This window comes from Vicia villosa, linkage group LG2 (assembly GCF_029867415.1).
Source record: "Vicia villosa cultivar HV-30 ecotype Madison, WI linkage group LG2, Vvil1.0, whole genome shotgun sequence".
NCBI classification, from domain to species: domain Eukaryota; kingdom Viridiplantae; phylum Streptophyta; class Magnoliopsida; order Fabales; family Fabaceae; genus Vicia; species Vicia villosa.
In genome coordinates this window covers 95,988,650-95,995,590 of record NC_081181.1, presented here as the reverse complement: position 1 = coordinate 95,995,590, position 6,941 = coordinate 95,988,650, and positions in this window count along the sequence as shown.

Genomic DNA, 6,941 nt, shown 5'->3' with positions numbered 1-6,941 from the left:
AATCGAGGTCGTCACTGAGCAAGAGTTAGTTCAACAACGGAGTTCCCCTATAGATGCCCTTAAGAGGTATCTACTCGCAAGGGGGTTCATCCTAGAACATAACGAGGCTTTTAAGGACACCCTGCAGAGACTCCTGGACCAAGGGATAATTCAGTAGAAAGAACACCCCGAGGAGGAGTATGTGGCCATGCTGGAGAGGAATGAGCCATTAATAATACCTAGTCCAGGAGCAAGGAAGACATTAATCATCCCCTACGCCAAAGCACCATTGATGATACCCTCGCAAGTACACACTAGGATCATCCCAGTCAGAGATCCATATCCGGTGGACCAAATGAATGCGGTCCCTTGGGAATATGATTCAAGTAGTAATACGGAAGTGACAAACATCGTTGGGCCTGGAGGTATGACTCGTAGTGGTCGCATATTCAATGCTGCGAAACCAAATGAGAATTTAGCACAACCAAGTCATCAAGCTACTGTGGTCCCGACTGAAGAAAGCACAGCCAAGGATAAAGAGGTCGTTAACAAAGACGCTGAAGAATTCTTGGCATTAATCAAGAAAAGTGATTATAGAGTGGTGGACCAGTTACACCAAACTCCGTCCAAAATATCACTCCTCTCGCTGCTAGTACATTCGGAAAAACACCGAGATGCCTTGATGAAAATCCTGAATGCTGCCCACGTAACTAAAGACATCACTGTAAATCAATTTGATGGAATGGTGGCTAATATTACCGCTGGGGCATGTTTAAGCTTCAATGATCATGAGCTACCCCCACAAGGGAAAGAACATAACAAAGCCTTACATATCTCCATACAATGTGGAAAAGCTCATCTATCCAGAGTTCTGATTGACACAGGGTCATCACTAAACGTGATGCCAAAAGCCACTCTCGACAAGATAGCCTTGGAGGGCCTGGTAGTTAGACCAAGTCATCTGGTAGTCAAAGCCTTCGATGGATCACAAAGTCCGGTATTTGGAGAAGTAGACCTCCCTGTAGTAGTTGGTCCCCATACATTCTGCATAAATTTCCAAGTAATGGAAATTGAACCTGCTTATACCTGCTTATTGGGACGTCCCTGGATTCATGCCGCCGGGGCAGTTACCTCCACTCTACATCAAAAGGTAAAGTTTGTGGATGGAAACTCTATAGTGACCGTCAATGGGGAGGAGGATATATTTGTTAGCAATCTGGACTCATACCGATACATCGAGGCTGGAGAAAAGGCGTTGGAAACCTCTTTCCAAGCGCTAGAGATAGCAACCGCTGTCACACTACCGGTAGAAAAGATACGAAGGGCGGTGACATCCTGGAGAGACCTGCAAGACCTGAAGATGGAAGGCTGGGGCAAGGTGCCAGAAGTTCAAGAGAAGAAGGATCGTCTGGGGTTAGGATACCAACCAACAAAGAAGGCTGCAAAGAAAGAGCAACAATTCTCGCCGATTGCGCAAACTTTTGTCACAGGCGGATATGAGCATGTATCCATGATATCCAGTATGGAGGGTACATCCAACTTCATCCGAATGATCAGACAAGGAGAACAGCTAAAAAATTGGACAAGCCTGGAGATACCGGAGATAGTTTATATTTCAAAGTAATTTGTTTTGTCGTGTGTTTTATTTCCCTTTCAATTAATAAAAAAAAAAACAATGTCGCTCAGGCCTCGCCCGAAGCATAGAGTTGGTTTGTAAGGGCCCCAATTTTACTTTCAAAGTTTGAATTTAGTAATAAAATTGTCGTTTGCATTTGGTATTGAAAACACCGTCTCGTTCTTGCATTTATTTTCCTAAAATGACAAATAACATTCTTGCATAAAACAAAAGCACAATCATAATTGCATACTAAAAACCAAACATAAACATGTGCAGATCACCTTCTAACATCACCGATAATAATACTGCTGAAACTCAATATAAACTCGAGGCTCTCGCTAATCAGTCTGAGGAAGGGGATGAGGAAGACGATGGACTTCCGGAAGAATTGTCAAGGCTGATGGACAGAGAATCCAAAAGCATGCTCCGTCCTCAAGAAGCCATTGAAATCATCAATGTGGGCACCGATAAAGAGCCCAAGGAAATCAAGATCGGGGCAACACTGAACGAAGACATAAAAGCCACGCTGATCAAACTCCTCCATGACTATGTAGAAATATTCGCTTGGTCGTACCGCGACATGCCTGGCCTGGATACGGATATCGTCGTACATAGACTACCACTCAAAGAGGGTTGTACACGTTTCAGACAAAAGCGCAGAAGAGTTCGACCCGACATGGATAATAAAATCCAAGAAGAGGTACTCAAGCAATTTGACGCAGGTTTCCTTGCCGTGGTCGAATATCCACCTTGGATCGCCAATATAGTGCCAGTTCCTAAGAAGGATGGGAAAGTACGCATGTGTGTTGATTACAGAGATCTGAATAAGGCAAGCCCAAAGGACGACTTTCCACTGCCACACATAGACATACTAGTGGACAACACTGCACAAGCTTCGGTATTCTCATTCATGGATGGATTTTCTGGGTACAATCAAATCAAAATGGCTCCCGAAGACATGGAGAAAACCACCTTCATGACATCTTGGGGTACTTTCTGTTACAAGGTGATGCCTTTTGGACTGCGAAATGCTGGGGCAACGTATCAACGAGCGATGGTCACACTATTCCATGATATGATCCACAAGGAAGTCGAAGTATATGTGGACGACATGATCGCTAAGTCCTGTACTGAAGAGGAACACATTACGCACTTGCAAAAGTTATTCGAACGCTTAAAGAAGTTCAAGCTAAGGTTGAATCCAAACAAGTGCACATTTGGTGTGAGATCAGGGAAGCTGTTGGGATTCATAGTAAGCCAACGAGGCATAGAGGTAGATCCTGACAAAGTGAAGGCCATACAAGAAATGCCCGTTCCAAGAACAGAAAAAGAGGTTCGTGGTTTTTTAGGTCGTTTGAATTACATCTCAAGGTTCATCTCGCACTTAACTGCTACATGCGAACCCATATTCAAATTACTAAGAAAAGATCAACCAATCAAGTGGAACGACGATTGCCAAGTAGCTTTTGAAACCATAAAGCATTATTTACAAGAGCCACCAATACTAGTGCCTCCCGTATCAGGAAGACCTTTGATCATGTATCTCACCGTCCTCGAAAGGTCTATGGGATGTGTACTGGGGCAGCAGGACGAAACTTGCAGGAAAGAACACGCTATTTACTATCTTAGCAAGAAATTCACCGATTGCGAATCTCGATATTCACCGTTGGAAAAGACATGTTGCGCCCTAGCATGGGCCTCCAAATGTCTAAGGCAATATATGCTGAACCATTCCACAAGGTTAATATCGAGGATGGATCCTCTAAAATATGTGTTCGAAAAACAGGCTCTCACAGGAAGAATCGCTAGATGGCAAATGCTGCTGTCAGAATATGACATTCAATATGTCACGCAAAAGGCAATAAAAGGGAGTGTACTGGAAGAACATCTAGCTCACCAACCCATCGAAGAATATCAGTCTATGAAATTCGACTTTCCTGATGAGGACATCATGCTAGTAAGAGACTATGAAATACCTGGACCCGAGGAAGGACCCGAACCAGGATTAGTGTGGATGCTCATGTTCGATGGAGCCTCAAACGCACTAGGACATGGCATAGGGGCAGTCTTGACATCTCCTGACAATCGTCACATACCCTTCACTGCGAGATTATGTTTCGACTGTACCAACAATATTGTAGAATACGAAGCGTGCATATTGGGGTTAGAAGCTGCGATCGATCTACGGATTAAATTACTCGAGGTGTATGGGGATTCAGCGTTGGTGATCCACCAAGTCAATAAAGAATGGGATACGCGAGATGCGAAGCTAATCCCATACCGAGACCTCATACTGGAACTAATGGCTGAGTTTGAGACCATCACTTTTAATCGCATCCCGAGGGAGGAAAATCAAATGGCCGACGCATTGGCAACACTCTCCTCTATGTTTAAGGTAACCTGGCCAAATCACGAACCTCGGATAACGATCAGACACTTTGACGAACCAGCCTATTGCCTTACGATCGAGGTACAACCCGATAACAAGCCCTGGTACCATGATATTAGGAAATACTTGGAGAAACAAGAATACCCAGAGAACGCCTCCACAATTGACAAAAAGACACTAAGGAGGTTGGCATCTAAGTTCTTCCTAAATGGTAACATCCTATACAAGCGAAACTACGATTCAGTGTTGCTAAGATGCGTGGATAAGAATGAGGCCAGAGAGATCATCAAAGAGGTCCATGAAGGAACCTTTAGAACTCATGCAAATGGACATTCAATGGCAAGAAAGATATTAAGAGCAGGGTACTACTGGTTGACAATGGAGGCTGACTGCTTCCAATATGCAAGGACATGTCATAAATGCCAAATATACGCCGACAAAGTACTCGTACCGCCAAACCCATTGAATGTGCTAAGTTCACCATGGCCGTTTGCAATGTGGGGGATTGATATGATAGGAATGATCGAACCCAAAGCCTCTAATGGACACCGATTCATATTGGTTGCCATCGACTATTTCACCAAGTGGGTCGAGGCTGCTTCCTACACTAATGTAACCAGACAAGTGGTTACCCGGTTAATCAAACATAACCTCATATGCCGATACGGGATTCCAAGTAGAATCATTACTGACAATGGGTCGAACTTGAACAATAATATGATGAAGGAGCTGTGCGAAGAATTCAAAATTGAAAACCATAATTCTTCACCATATAGGCCTAAGATGAATGGCGTTGTTGAAGCCGCAAACAAAAATATCAAAAAGATAATACAAAAGATGGTGAAAACATACAAGGATTGGCATGAAATGCTTCCCTTCGCCTTACACAGCTACAGAACTTCAGTGCGCACATCCACAGGGGCAACCCCTTTCTCTCTAGTCTATGGTATGGAAGCAGTTCTTCCTATCGAAGTAGAGATTCCCTCTTTAAGAGTCCTAGCTGATACAAAGTTAGAAGAATCGGAATGGGTAAAAACCCGTTTTGATCAGCTGAATCTCATTGAAGAAAAGCGACTGACGGCTTTGTGTCACGGACAACTCTATCAGAAAAGGATGAAAAGGGCGTTTGATAAAAAGGTCCGTCCTCAAACTTACAAAGAAGGGGATCTCGTCCTCAAGAAGATCTTACTACCCCGACTCGATGCCCGAGGAAAATGGACACCTAACTATGAAGGTCCGTACGTCGTCAAAACAGTATTCTCCGGAGGAGCACTTGTCCTCACCACCATGGATGGAGGTGAGTTATCACACCCAATCAACTCAGATGCGGTCAAGAAGTACTACGCATAGCAGGGGCAAGATTCCAAACCAGATCCAAGATGATTCATAAAGGATAAAAAGTCGTGCAATCACCAACTTTTGAAGTCGAAGGATTACTGGGGCCCTCGATAATAAAAAAGAGATAGCAGTATTAATATCATTTCTATTTGTCATTTTTTTCTTCCATACTCTTTGTACATTCGCCAATTCAAGGCAATAATCAATAAATTTTTTTTCCCTTTCACACTGTGTCTGTCGTCATTTCAATACCAAGTGCAAAAGAGTAATTTATTTCTCATAAACTTTAAACTCTGAACTTAAAACAAGAAACTTACAAATCATTAGACAAAATAAAGGGGATGAAACCACGACATCTCTGGCAGGCAACACACGCCTGGTGACATGATAGTTCCGCAAACACTGCAATATCCCAATAGACTATCCTCAGACAATCTGGGTTAAGATCCGCGAAGCGTGCTCGAAAGGTTTTAAACAAATCCAATGGGTGACAAAAGATAGTACATTGAAGTCATCATACATATTCATATTCATATACACTCGCATATGCACCATTTGCATAAACATTCAGGCATTTACAACAAATCATAAGCATACGCATAATACATTTGCAAAGTAACCTTCTACGCAGGAGAATTTGTCCGTATCAAGGCAAGTGAATCTTCTTGGCCCAGGTGAGCACTTGCTAGAGCTATAGCAAGCAGCCCTTTTGGGATTAATCAAAACTGCGATAGTAAGCAGGTATGGCTAACTGCGACGACTTACTAGCACAATAGTAAGTGGGCCACACCATCTGCGATGAGCTTACTCCAACTACGATAGTGAGTAGGTATGACTAACTGCGATAACTTACTAGCACAACAGTAAGTAGGTCATACCGTCTGCGATAAACTCACTCCAGCTACGATAGTAAGCAGGTATGGTAAACTGCGATGACTTACTAGCATAATAGTAAGTGTGCCACACCATCTGCGATAAGCTTACTCCAACTACGATAGTGAGTAGGTATGACTAACTGCGATAACTTACTAGCACAACAGTAAGTAGGTCATACCGTCTGCGATAAACTCACTCCAGCTACGATAGTAAGCAGGTATGGCAAACTGCGACGACTTACTAGCATAAAAGTAAGTGTGCCATACCGTCTACGATAAGCTTACTCAAACTACGATAACAAGAAGATACGGCTAACTGCGACGACTTACTAAATATAGTAAGTAGGCCACATCACCCACGATAAACTTGTTGAAACTACGATAGTAAGCAGGTACGGCCGACCGCGACAACTTACTAGGACTATAGTAAGTAGGCCCTACCATCTACGACGAGCTTACTCAAACTACGATAAGGAAATAGGTATACCAGCCGCGACGACTTACAACGACTATGGTAAGTGGGTTACCTACAAACTGCGAACCCTTGCTAGCACTATAGCAAGTTGACTACTTTCTACACAGCAAGCTATGAGTCCTTGCTACGTAAATCTTGAGCATCAGCAAGGCATTCCTTTCTCCACCACCAGGTACAAGGCAAATTCACAGGGGTCTTCCATTATTTAATAACTATTCGATCCCAAGAAGTGAGAACTACGTACCCTCACGCCATTTAATCGAAGGT